Here is a 15,440-nt window from a genome sequence, read left to right as displayed (position 1 = left end):
TATGAAATTGTTATTTGGTTATGTAAGTTAAAAAAGTTTTAAAAACCAAACTATATATCTATATATATAAATTAACAAATAAAATGGTTATTGATCAAATCACAAGCTGTGTCATGAAATAGATATGTATCTTATTTAGTGTCATAAAGACATGGTTGAATTGCTTCATTTCTCAACAATGGTCATAACAAACTTTTTGCATGCGATGCATTGTTAGTGGTATACACTCTGTGTGCTAACAATAATTTAGATTCCAAGGGAAGCTAGCAATCACTCATTTGAAGATATTGTGACCAATCGATTTTGATTAAACGGTTTAAAAAGATGCACAATTTTATAATTTAAAATATTGAATTTGAATTTACATTTGAACCGTCCGATTTAAGATCAAACGACTACGATATCTCAAATGTTTGTGAATGCGACAATTATTGAATGTAGTGGAGCTGTGATCCTTTGCTACCAATGCTTTTAGTAATATGTTTAATAAATGAATAAAATTATTTCTAATATATTTAATATATAAAAAATATTTAAAATTGTTTGAAAATATGATTATGAACCCTGAAATACAGAAAAATAGTATTATTTAAATATTAAAACATATTTATAAGTCTTATTTAAATTTAAACAAAAATGATAGATTTAAAATGTATTTAAGTCTTTTTTTTAACAAAAGAGTACATTAACCTGCTGACAACTTTTCCCCATTATTTTTTAATAAAAACCAAAAGTAATTATCATACTAAAATAAATGAAAGGTTTAATTTACTTAAATGATTTTTGGATAAATTTTACGTACCTCTAATTAAATTTTGTATTACTATGTACAGTCATTCCCTACAAATAGATGGTTAAAAGTTAAGAAAATAAATGATTTAATCACAATCTTATAATTTTTTTTATAAAAAAAAAAAATTGGTCTCATATTTAATCTAAAACATTGCAGTTCTATATAAGTTTTTGACGTTATTTACTATTATATTTATATATCATGGTTCAAATTGCACATATTATGTGTTTGATGAAATGTCACAACATAAATAGATTACTCCCAAAAACAAAGTGTGTCTTTCAATGAGGTGATCAAATGTGACATTACAAAGATCACTTGGAGTGGAAATGCGCTTACAATTTGATGTGTAACTTGATAGATAAAAAGACAGTAAATTATCTCTTTTCTTTGTAAATGATTGTGAGCAGAAGACTTCTCTAAATAGTTAATTCGGTTATAATATATTGCTAGTTTAATAGTATAATTTGAGTATCTAGTCACTCTTTGTAATCCAATGATGATGTTATGTTAAAATTTAATTTTAGATCCCCTTATATTAGGTGGGTGGAGGTTATTCCAAATCCTTTGTTTTAATTTGATTATAATCCTTTTGAAATTTTCTTTTAAATGAATTTATGTTGAACGTAAAAAAAAATTTGCACTTCTCACCTAATCTAAATCATTATAAAATTTATTTTAAAACATTAAATAAATTTTTTTTATGAAAAAATAATTTATATTTTTATTATATAATATTTAATAATGGCATAATTTAATTATACCTTATTTACGAACATATAAAAGTTTATAAGAAATTTGATCTACGGGTTAAACATTCCAACCTAACTAAACAAAAGTGGTAATGTAAAATGGGTGAACTTTTATTATATAATTACTAAGGATCCGATTGATACACAATGTCTACAATGATTAAAATGAAAATATAAATTGTAATATTAATATGGAAAATAGTAAATTAATAGCAAATGCCTAATAATTAATTAGTTTAAAAGCCAGAATCGTATGGAATGCCATTGAAAGGCAATCAAGTTGTGGCATTAAGCCACGGTACAACGGTGAATCTAACATCTTCATTCTTGGTAATGATACCTTTTACCCATTTATTCCTTATCCTAGCATTGGCACCCGATCCAATGATTTTAAACTCAGCGAAGTACGAGTTTTTAGTGTTAGGTTCAGTAAAATTCCAAATCATATATCCATCTTGTTGAATTAAATCACCAATATAATTGTTAATGAAGACTACCCTCGAAAATTCCTTCCATGGCCTTGCAAGATAAGTCTTCACCATCAACTGATCTGGTAAGAGATCATCGTCTGGCTTGATAAAGCACTTTTGGAGGACTATTCCAGTGTCCATCGTCTTTTCGGACGTACCATCAGCCACCACAACGTTTTGTTGTCCATGAGAGGGCTTCCTCACCCAAATCATAGAATTCTGGATCAAGGTAGTACTTGACTGACTAAAGATGAAATCTATGGTTCCGTAGATCTCACAGTTGCAGTAGAATTGACGACCATTGTTTACATACAATGTGACTTGATAACCGCATAATATACAATTGAAGAATGCTAATCGATCACCTTCAACATTAAGTGCAACTGCTTGCTCACCTTCTGGGCCAACAGTGTTTTCAAATGCAATTGACTTGGCAATGAAATTATGACCCAAGAAGGCTGCAAGCACATTTTCATCAATATCTTCACATACAGTTAATTAACAAGTTAGAGATCACATATATTTTTCATTTACTTTGTTAAATCAATATAATCCAAATTTTGCATTAAATGTTTCCAAGCAATTTTTTGATTTATTTTCTCTCTCGTCTCAATTAATTTAATTAACACGATAACACTTTAAACCAAACATAATAAACAAACATAATGTGATATATCTAATAAACATACTAGATTAATGTTAAAAAATCTCTATTAATTTTTCTCTATCTTCTCAAACAATATAACTCTCTGTTCTCTGTTAATTTTTAGGAAAGTAGAGAGACAATTTTTGAGAGAATTAAAGGTTAACTTACAGAATGTGGCGGTTTTAGATGTTTCAAGTCCTTCACGAGAGTTCTTGTGTCCGGTGATAATGGTGTTTGTAGGACTATCACCATACATGAAAATGTGATGTTTGCTATCATCAATAGTAGTATATTTAGTGTAGATATCAGCTTTAACATGTATAATGTATCTTCCTTGATAATTTTGAGGATACGAGTTAATACCTTCTGTAACCGTTTTAAATTGTCCACTACCATCCTTAGCCTCTATTCTGTAACCGTTTTAATAATTTTTGATATTATAAATTTGAAAGAAAAAAAAAAGGAAGAATTTTTTACCACATAATTCATGTTATTCTAAATCCTAAAACAAAAGAGAACATTCTTAGATTTGTCATTCGTCACTCTCGTGGTCCCATTTATAAGGTTTGCAGTGAAGTAACCTGCTATTGCAATTGATGTCTCGAAAATTTAGAATAGTTTGAAACATAGAGTTGCCATCATTATTGAAAACAATAAAAGTCTTCTTAAATTAAAAATACATGATTATTAGCACTCTACAACATTATACTTCTTGGACCCGGCCCATCAATGACACATTTGACATCCGATTCATTAGCTAAAGATTTATTTTTTTATTTTTTATTTTTTTATCTTAATTTGGTTCTGAAAAACAGTTTTTAAAATTATCTACAAAATAATATTATTTTTGTCTTTATATGTAAGACGTTATTGTAATTTTTTTAAATCATTTTTTGAACGACTCTATTCAAATTATAAAAGTATTAATTATTTTTTTACAAAAATACATCCAATTATTATTAGCTATCAGATAATTCTTATCAAACAAAACTTAAATAAAAAGATTAAAAATATCTATAAATTTACTCTCTTCATAATTGAACAATAATTTTTGAAAAAGAATTAACATTTGTCAAAAAGTTTAATGGAAAAATTTCCATCCTTAATTCTTGTACATTGATTAAAGTGATATTACATCTAGTAATAGAGATAAAGAGTTAAACAAGTTTTTAGTTATTATAAAATTTTATTTTAGTTCATGTAAAAAAATCACGTGTTTAATCCACATAAAATTATTCTACAAGTTATTTTAGTTATTGCTGAAATGAAACATATTTCAATTTTTAAATTTTTTAATGATTTTTTTACATGTTTAGAACATTATTAAAAGTTCATCCGCACAAACATAAAACTTTTTAACTTGCGATGAATTAATTATGAATTTTTTAAATGTCAAAAATAGTCTTTAAAATATAGACTTAGAAATCAACTATTGAACTCATTTTTTTTAATGAACTTTTTATAGTGTTGTAAACATGTATGCAAAACGATCATTAAAAAACACACGTTGATGCTCTCTAAAATTGCTTGCATAATAATTTTGTATGACTAAAATATGTGATTTTGTTATCTTTTTTTACAAAAACTAAAAACAAAATTTCAAAAAACTTATTTAACCCTAGTTATAAAAAATAAACCTAATTTATCAAAAACAAAACCTAAGAATGAGAAAAACAAAAAGGATGGGGTCAAGGATGTAGATTTTTATTTTCTAACATTTTTGCATTTTTTTTCTTCAAGTATTGTTAGATATAATTAGATTTAGTTACATATGATTTAAGGTAGTTAAAAGTTAGTCATGTTTAGGTAGAATTTTGTTAGGTTAGTAATATTAAGAGCACTCTATAAAAGCGCATCATCTAGTTGAATAATAATTCTTCACACTATATTTCAAGTATTATACGTCTATTTAATTATTTTATTCTTTTTTTTTGTCTCAACCATGATTCATAACATAGTATTAGAATAATTTTCTTTCTCCTTACTTCCTCGTTTTAAATTCAAATTTGTAATTCTTATTTGATTTGTTTATCGATCTTTTAACACAATACATTAGTTTAGCGATGGAATTTTTTTTGCAATTTTGTTATCTTCGCTTATCTAATTCTCACCAAATATATCTTCTATCATAAACAAGAACAAGGAAGCATCTCTATATACATATCTCATCGATCTTGATGATTCAACTTTCAACGACCAAGCTTACGCTTCTACAATAATAATTTTTGTTGGTGAATGGATAATCTTGATCCTCACATGTTCAAGTCCGGACTTTCAAGGGATCCCTTGTTCTATATTCCTCTCGCTCATGCTTTTACCCTTCATTACTTCTTAGACTATTTTGTGTTTATTTTAGTTTATCATGCAACTCAAAATTGTTGTAGTAGTATATTTTTTTTATGGTTTAATCTCTTTCATTCTTTAGTCACAATTGACTTTCTTATTTGTTTCTAACATATGGAAGTTAAACATTTTGTCTTTTCCTATATGTTTATTTAAGTATTTTTAATTCTTTGTGATTCTACCTATGGTAGTAAAACAATTATCATTTTCTTTAAATTATAGTAGATAGATATATCTTAGTGTTTTCATCCTAAAATGTTTATGCTTTATTAACCAAATTTAACATGCGAAGATCCAAGATTAAGATTCTTGAATCTATACGGAATGCGTGTCGTAAAGACACCGAGAGATTTTCAAGTTAGTCAAACGTAGACAGAAGACTTCGACAAGAGTTAGGCACCTTGACCGTTATCACTTTCTACATTAACTTTCTTGTAATTTTCTTTCATTAATTAGGTGTATATAAATTTTTTGGTTTTTAGAAACTTAATGGATTATTTTTCTGTTAAGGATTGATGTATGTAAAAATGTAAATGGCAGAAAAATAAAGAACACAACAATTTATCTCAGTTCCCCTTATAATCAAGGGTACATCCAGTCATCTTGCACACCACAAGAGATTTTTCACCATTGTTAGAATAAGTATGTGTTCCACCCTAGGACCTCTGTTACAAACTCCTAACAATCTCCCTAAAATATCACACACTATCTTAGTTTACAACACTTGAAGAAAGAATACTATTTTCCTCAATCTACACAATAACATGAATGGTTTACAATAATGACTTTGACTGGGATCAAGAGTGTATAACAAGTGAGTACAATTATAACAATCTAATATAATTTCAAGTACAATATATAACCTTTCTCAATGATATGACAAAATAAAATTTGTACTTATAATATGATAGTGAGACTTTGAATAAATCCAAACATTTCAGGAACATTGTTCAAAGTTGTTCTAAGATTAATGTTAAGATATTGAAAATGAGTAATTCGTTAAGTATGAAGCTATGAAGTATTTATACTCCTTAGACATCACTTCAGATCAATGACAATTATTCCTAGAGGTTTGATGAACATATGCAGTGATCTGGGTTTAATCTGAACTGAAAAATTGCTTTGTTTCGCAGTTGTATTTGGCTACAGCAGGAGTGTAATCGAATACACCTATTTGTAACGTTCAATTTTATTTGAATTTTAAAGCTTGTATTCGAATACACATTCTTATATTCGAATACGGATGAGTGAATTTTTCCACTGATTTGATTTTGTATTCGGCTACACCATGTTGTAGTCGAATACAAATGTGTAGTTTTAGCTACTTATTTAACACTTGTATTCGAATACACTCTCTCGTAGTCGAATACAAAAGTCCAGTTTTAGCTATTGACTTAACAATTGTATTCGAATACATTGTCTCATAGTCAAATACATATATTCAGTTTTATCTACTAACTTGAGTCTGTATTCGGCTTCAACATGTTGTATTCGAATACAACAGTGATTTTTGTCAAAAACTTGATTTTCAAACATTGTTGCATTTTGACACTTTAAAAATTCTTTTGATGCATATGCTAAAATGAAAGATTCTCATGTGCATTTGAAATATATTAATATTAGATTGCATCATGTACCTTATATTATAAAACTTCTAGCATATTTGATTGTTGACTTCTTTTTGAGCTTACAACTTGATTACTTTCTTTGGTCTTTGTCTTCATAAAAAACATAAGTATTTTACACATCATACTGTAATTGTATAATAATTCTTCACACTTTTATTTTAGGTTTTATACTTCTATTTAATTATTTCTCTCTATTTTCTAAACTCGACAATGATTTTCAATTATTACTATTAAATGTTTTTTTCCTGAACATTGGAGATCTAAAATGTTGTTTATGAAAGGGGATTAACATTCCTTGAAAATAGAAACAAAAAGGCAGCTGCCTGAATCGGAGATAGAAGAAAATGACAAGAAAACACTTAGAAAAAATAGGGAAAACTAGATTGCATGTCTACTTAGTGTAAATTAGGGAAAAATAATAAACTTGGAGACTCAAAAATTTTAATCACCTGTGTCAGGCAAATCAAGAGAGATTGTTTTTGCTTTTTATAAATGGTTCATTTCTTATATGATCAGGACTAGCTAGTTTTTCATAAAAAACAGAGGAAAAAATATGGATAATTATCCACAACCAATTGCAATCTCCACTAATTATGTCAAATTTTTAAATCTAAAAAAAATTAATGAAATACACATAATTGATTTAAATTTATTGTTGAAAACAACTTATCTATAATTTTCCAAAAGCGACCTATATTTTACTGATAAAAGAATGATAACCTGCGTTGAATTAGATTCGTTTTTAGATTCTTAGATAATTTGTGTTGATGATTTTTAGACTCTTTTTGCAAAATAATAAAAAGGAAAAACACAGGGTTTGAATAATAAAAGAAGTACGAAGGTTTTTAGAATTTGCGATGAGGTCTAATGCTAGAAATCCGTTTGTAGTGTGAGTATTATGTGCAACTTATTAACATTTTATCAAATCTTATTTCACCTTGACATTCTTAATATACCCTTCACATTTAGTAGGATTTATTTGGGCGTGACTCAATAGATCTCACAACCGATAACTCAATAGATTTTAGGTATCCTTTAATATCATATTGAATTTTTGATTAAATTAGACACAACTCTACAAAACCACTATTTATGAATATCTTGTCAGATCTTATTTTATCTAAAATGAGACTCTTAATATTGATAGACATGGCCCAGTCTAAATTAGATAAAATAACAAAACAAAACAATTTTTAAAATTTGTTTTATACAAATAGTTATAAAAAACAAATATATGAGAATGTGTGAGGAAGAGAGAGAGCACCTCATAGGAAGAGAGCCAGAGAAGATTGAGCGGAGATTGATGGCTGTTAAAGTAGAACATAAAAAATAATAAAGGTAAGATAGAGTTATCATAGTTAAATCAAAGATTAAAGACCAAGATACATATAACAAGGACCTAATTCATATACACCACAAGTGTAAAGTGTTATATTCCAAACATTTTTATCATACACATCATTTGTAACTAAAGTCTGTCTTTTATGTTAGATTGAGTGTGTTTGTAAAAATCTTTTCTAGATTGAAAGGTGACTACAAAAATCATTTTTAGGTTGAAAGGCGTGTGTTGGAGAAAAAACCAGAGATAATTATCTTAATAATGTAGAATATTTTCCCACCACTTGTACAAATAAATGACCAAACAAAAAATACAATTCCACAAAGCAATAATAATTGACAGAAAATTAAATACGAGATAAACACAATTTTTAACGTGGAAAACTTCTCTCAAATTGAGAGAATAAAAACCACGGGACTTAGTCCAGTAAAAACTTCCTTTGTAATAATTAATAGGTACAACATAGTCCTCCTAATAACAATAAGGAACATCAATCAACAATAACAAAAACCTTATAACATTTTATTAAAGTGGGTGTTCCAAAGTAACTCTCAGAGAAGACAAAACTACTCAAACTGTATATTAAAATAACAAGCTCAGTGGTAGAAATAACCTATCAGAATTGTAAATCAAACAGAGCAAGTTTGCTACACAACTATTACCACCACTAAAACCAATTTATTTTCTTTCTCTTCTTCTCTGTGTACGGTTGCCACTTCCTTTTCTTTTATAGTAGTGTTGCTTTTTTTTTTTTTTTTCATCTTAGGGATTTTTAAATCCCTTTATTTTTCCTTCACATGGGCCTAGTCAAAAAAAGATATTTATTAATTTTTTTTCTTTCTATTATTTTAATAATAATAGAAAGAAAAAATCTCATGATTGAGAGCACATATCGAAAATCTTATGATTGTGAGGACTGAACTAGCCCGAGTTGGGTAAACCAATATATTTTTTTGTATGTGATCTTTATATCCCTTATCTTTAATTATTTTCACGCACAAATCACATTTCACTTAGAATTAATCTGTTTAACTTACTTCTAACATATGTAGAATATTATGGACATTTTATTTCAACCAAGATTGATCTTGAGTTAATTTAAATTAAGCACAGGAATTAAAAATTTGAAAATGAATCACAATTCAAACCTTTATTTCTTTTGATTGATATTTCTATTTCAGGAATTTGGAATTTGTGTTGGTGTCAAGTGCGAGTTAGAAGTCTCACGTTGGTTGGAAAAGTGAAAATTGAGAAATATATCACGTGAAGGCTCGAATCGAACCCGATAAATATGTGATAAGTATCATCGTCCATTCATTCTCACTTCCAATTAAGCTCCCACTACAAATTGAGCTACAACTCAATTGATAGTGAAAATGAATGCATGGTGGTACTTTTCCCCTAAGTATTAAGTTCAAAATTAGAAATATCTTGAATTGAGTTGCTATAGTTTTGGTTGATCTACGCACCCACATTAATATATTATTTATTTATTTATTTATGTATTAGATTAGTGTTTAATTTAATTAATTATTTTCTTTTATGTTTTAACATCTATTAATATCATTAGACCACTATAATATTTATAATTGAAAGATAAACGTTTGCAAACTTTTTAAGAATTTGATTATGATAAATAGGTAAATAATTGTGATTTTATAACTAATAATTATGTCTTATTAATCGTGACTTTATAATTATACTTGCTTGCATCAATTATCTCAAATAATATTATCGTATGACTTGCAACTTCATAAAATATAATTATGGATATTTAAATATGTATTGTAACGAGTGTTCATTTGAAATGTTGAGTTAGAAAATATTTTGGTTTATAACATTTCATGATTGAATTTAAGATATTTGAATAATTTTTAAATTTAATCACAACAATATTATTTATTTATCGATTTTTTTAGTTAAAGCGTGGGTAATGGGTATGGGTACGGGCACTTAGGTACTCAGAGGGTAAGGGTACGAGTATTAAAGTTGATACCCAAGAGGGTACGGGCACGGGTATGGGTATTTTTTTAAATCGCGGTATGGGGATGGGTACTATAGTATCCAAACCCTACCCATTTCCATCCCTATTTCTAAGATTTGTCTTACTAAATTCGATTCTAAATTCTCTCATAAATAGTATTGTCCGTCTTAATAATTTTTATTCTAGGTTATCTAAGAAAGATTATTTGGAGAATTAAGAATAAGGCATCATTGTTAAATAGGGGTGCTAGTTGGAGTCATCCATTTGATCAGTAACATCGACCGTGTAATAAAGTAATTTTTAAATTAGATTAGAATTAGATTTTTGTTTTTTTGATTATAAATTATTTTTTTAAGTCGAATGTATTTAATGTCAATAAAATTTATGAGAATTGATATATATATATATATATATATATATAAATTTATATAACAATTTATTTATTAAAATGTACGTTGTTTCCGTGCGAGCGACGCACATGTTACATACTAGTAGTTTTAATATGACACTAACTAAACATTTTATTAAAATGCATTTTTATTAATTAAAATTAATATAACATTTTAATTAAATTAATATAACATTTTTATTAAATTATATATATATATATATAAATTAATATAACATTTTATTTATTAAAATGCATTTTTATTTAAACTGCACTTCATCAATCGTTTTATTAAATATTTGTTTATTTCAACTTGAAAATAAATGTGTTTTATTTCGTATGTACTAAATAGAACAACAATTTAAAAAAAACAATTATATCTACTAAAATTTAATTTTTCATATGTACTAAATAGAAATTAATTTTTCATTTGCCTATAATTGCAAATGGTTTTTTATGAAGATATTTAAAAATGAAATCTATCAAAAAATAAATCAAAATAGATTTGTTATACTGATATAAACTGAATAATGAAATTTAATAAAATAGCAATGTACTATTTATATATACAAAGTATCTATTTGCAATTATAACAGAAATAAAATAATAAGTTCAAAAATGAATAACAAACTAAACTAATTTAGTGATAAACTAACTGTTGCAAACTGATATATATATATATAATAAAGAAAATAAACTACATAGTGAAAGTAAATAATAAAAGAAAACATAAAATAATAACTAAGTAACTACTTCAATATACCTGAAAGATTTGTTTTTGTGTTGTTTTTAATTAATTGAAATGAAATAGATATCAAGTTAACTATTTCCGAAGAAAAATAATCTTTCTCAAGACAGGGATCTTAAATAAACATACTCTAAACAAGACTTCAAGATCTTTAAATTTGATAATTAATATTTATTAATATTTTATTAAGAGAGGATATCAAATCTACAACCTACTTATCACTTCATTTTCTAAATCCTCCATCCCACTCACCAAATATGATTTTATCAAGACCGGAGATCAAATCTACTATCTCCTTATATTTTCTAGAGATGATTTTAGCCCTGTTTGTTATAGATAAAAACAAAAATTATTTTAATTTTATATTTTAAAAAATGATTTTAATGATAAATTATTCAAAAATGATAGAAGTTGTTTCGAACTAAATAATTTTGACGTTTTGTAATTTAAATATTCATTATTTGATATTTTCATATGATAAAAATCACAATTTAAAAAAAAAAATCTCTTGAAAAATATTTCAAGACAAGCATCTCAAAGTAACTTTTCATTTTAATTTTTTTTTAAAATTTTATTATGCAAACAAAATTGTAGCAAATAGATGAAATATATACAATAATATTTATACTAGTTTCTCATTTGATGCTTTTAGTTTCCAATGTTTTATTATAAAAAACATACTTTTTAAATGTGACAATTTTGATCTCCATATTTTAGAAATATCACTTTTGACCTTCTAAACTTTTGGCCCTTTTATAAATTGATAAACCCCTTAATTTTGATCAAGTTAAAACTATCATGAACCAATATTTTATTATTATTCAATACTATGTAGGTTATTAGTTTAGTTTTAAATTATTTATTTTTTACAATTATAATTTGGAATTAAAAAAATTTGAATTTATTTTTTATGAAAAAAGATGGAGGGCACATTAATACATATTTCCACCTCCTAAAGTGTTGTTAGTATCTTTATTATTTGATGGAAGAAGGTCAACACCGTCACCTAGAGAGATAAGAGCTTTTGAGTTTAGGAAAACATCTTTTGTTTGGTTTGCTAACATATAATTTGCACTGATATTTTCAACAATTTGGTTATAAGTCTTACTACAGTACCAATAAGTTAAAAAGAAAATATACGACAACTTTGCAGATACTTTTCCGAATAGAACTTTCTCATTCTTAGCGATGTTTCTTCCTCTATCTCTTTTCTTTTCTTTTTATTTTTTATTCAAACTTAAAACTATAATAAAAAAAATAATAATTTAAAATTAAAGTAATATTTTACATGATAGTGGGTAGTATAAAATAATTGTCCATGTCAACTTTGATTTGGTCAAAATCAAAGGGTCTATTAATTTTCAAAAGAGGATAAAGTTATGAGGTCAAAAATATTATTTTCAAAATATATAAAAAAAAAAAAATTGTCCGAATGAAAAAGTTGGATGGCAAAAATGACATTTTTCTTACATGATCCGGGTCCACCAGACTTGTAGAGTTTAGGTTAATTCCAAACAGACGACAGGTTGACTCCATACCGTAATTGATGCAAAAAATTGTACAAAATATCAATGAAGTCTACCATATTCAGAAGAACAAGACAAACTTCCAAAATATCGTATTCCTTTTCCGACTATTAAATATATAAGATATATTACGATGTAAACATGTAAGTTTAATTAGTTGGAATAAAATTAAAATTATTATTACCCATCAAGTCTAATCAAATGATCATTTCAAATAAGTAGTTAAAAAAGATACTTTAGAAGTCAACAAATCTTAAGATAAACATATTTTTGGGAGATGGTATATGTTCTTTAAATAACTATACACAAAACAGTCCAATAAAAGAATAATAAAATATAATTTATTTACCAATCTTATTAATTTTTAAATTGGATTGTTTTGTCTCAAATACATAATGATTGGTTTACCAATAACAGAAGGAGCTGGAAATTTTTAATGCTTTGCATCACCAGATAAAGGACGACAACATGGAGACCTAGGACAAACGACTGGGTCACATGGCCAATTAGGCTGACAACAAGGATTTAAACTTTGTGCATTGCCAACAACAGCATATGCAATAGCAATAAATAATACCACAAATTTGAAGAACATCTTCAACGGAGATTCCATTTTAATAAGGGTTTTTTATATAAATATCCCTTTTTTAAAATTTAAATACCAGTATTTCCTATTTCTAAAACAAAATACTAGATTGTCCTACTTTTTAGCCTCAGTTGTAGGTCGCAACCTGGGGATGCGACTTCCTGAAAAACTAAAATTTCTACTTCACTAGATGGTCGCATCCTGGGGATGCGACCTCCTACTTAGTTATTTATTTATTTTTTTGAATTTTGTTATTATTGTTATTATTGGGTATATTATTGGATATATTATTGGGTATATTATATTGGATATATTATATTTATTATTATTAAATATTTTAAAATTAATTATAACATTAAAAAATACAAAATATTAATATAAATAATAAAAGTAATTAAGTTAATAATATTATATAACTTTTAATAATTATTATAATAATAAAAATAATAATAATAATTTTAATAATAATAATAAAATGAAAATTCTATTAATAAAATAAAAATACTTTTATTATTTAATATATTCAATAATGTATTTTAATATTATATATTCTTTGGTTGTTGAATTTTGTAATTTATTATTGGGTATATTATATTTATTATTATTAAATATTTTAAAATTAATTATAACATTAAAAAATACAAAATATTGTTATAAATAATTAAAATATTTTGATTATTTATATAATATTATTAAATTAATTAATTTAAAATTTATATAATATTATTAAATTAATATTTTAATTATTTATAACAATATTTTGTACTTTTTAATGTTATAATTATTTTTAAAATATTTAATAATAATAAATATAATATATCCAATATAATATACCCAATAATATACCCAATAATAACAATAATAACAAAATTCGAAAAAAAAATTAACTAAGTAGGAGGTCGCATCCCCAGGATGCGACCATCTAGTAAAGTAGAAATTTTAGTTCTTCAAGAAGTCGCATCCCCAGGTTGCAACCTGCAACTGGGGCTAAAAAGTAGGACAATATAGTAAAGTAGAAATTTTAGTTCTTCAGTAGGGCATACTGGTGTTTAAATTTAAAAAAAGGATATTTATATAAAAATCCCTTTTAATCAAGCTCGGGTTGCAAAGAAAAGCAAAATGAATATGTTATAGTGAATAACTAGATTATGGCTCGCGCGCTGCGCGGATATTAATTAATTAATTTTATAAATTTTATAAGTAATATTTTATTTATTATAAATATAGTTATCTTATAATATTACTTTATTGATTTGTAATAATTCAATATGATTAGAAAAATTAAAACGAGGGAAAATCATGTTTATCACAATCATCTAATTTAATTTTTAAAATATTTTGTAAAATTTGTATGACAACTTCTTATATAGGATAATTGTTTGACTCATTGTACTTTGATTGTTAATTTATTTTTCAACATATAATGGTATTTGTATTTATTTGACGAAATAAAATGTAAAATACAAACTCAAAAATAAGATGTAAAAATATATTTATAAATATGATTTACTATTTAATATTTTTTATTTTAAAAAAAATATTAATGTTGAATTATATTGTAGCGTAGTCTAAATTTATTTGTTTTATTATTATGATATTTTAATTGCGAGCATGAGAAGTTGTTGTAAAAAAAAATTATTAAATATATTTCATCAAAAGTTTGTAAAAACAAATAAGTTGGTGTGACATCGGAGTGTATTTTAAATATATATATATATATATATATAATAGATGATAGATTTTAATAATTGGAAGTAACTTTTTTAATAATTTTTCACATATTCGTATTTTATGATTATTTTTAATAAATTTATGTATTTTCTGTCAAATAGAATATATATTTTTATATTATAAAATGTTACTAAAAAATGGATTGACATTAATGAGTAATTTAATTTTTAACGTATAAAATCATTACTCACAAATCATTACTCACCATAAGGGGAATAATATAATTATTTATCAAAGGAAGATTAAATAAAGAACATTTATGTCGATATTTATGAGTGATTAGGTGGTTTTTTTTATTGAATTTAATGACTAATAATTTAAATTATTACCATTGGTAAATGACTAATAATATTATAAAATAATATTATAAAATAGTTTATAAATTTATTATCAAATTGTAAAATAATTTATAAATTACAAATTTATTATAAATAATTGTAAAATAATTTTATAAGTTTTATAAGTAATATTTTATGTATTATAAATATAGTTATCTTATAATATTA

General features: G+C 25.2%; 1 pseudogene; it reads right to left on the bottom strand.

The window, feature by feature from the left end:
- Positions 1 to 1,781: 1,781 nt before the first annotated feature.
- LOC101506598 (probable pectinesterase/pectinesterase inhibitor VGDH2) overlaps positions 1,782 to 15,440 on the bottom strand; it is an 18,698-nt pseudogene continuing 5,039 nt past the window's right edge.

Source organism: Cicer arietinum, chromosome 2 (assembly GCF_000331145.2).
Source record: "Cicer arietinum cultivar CDC Frontier isolate Library 1 chromosome 2, Cicar.CDCFrontier_v2.0, whole genome shotgun sequence".
Lineage (NCBI taxonomy): Eukaryota > Viridiplantae > Streptophyta > Magnoliopsida > Fabales > Fabaceae > Cicer > Cicer arietinum.
This window is presented reverse-complemented; position numbering and strand designations above follow the sequence as displayed.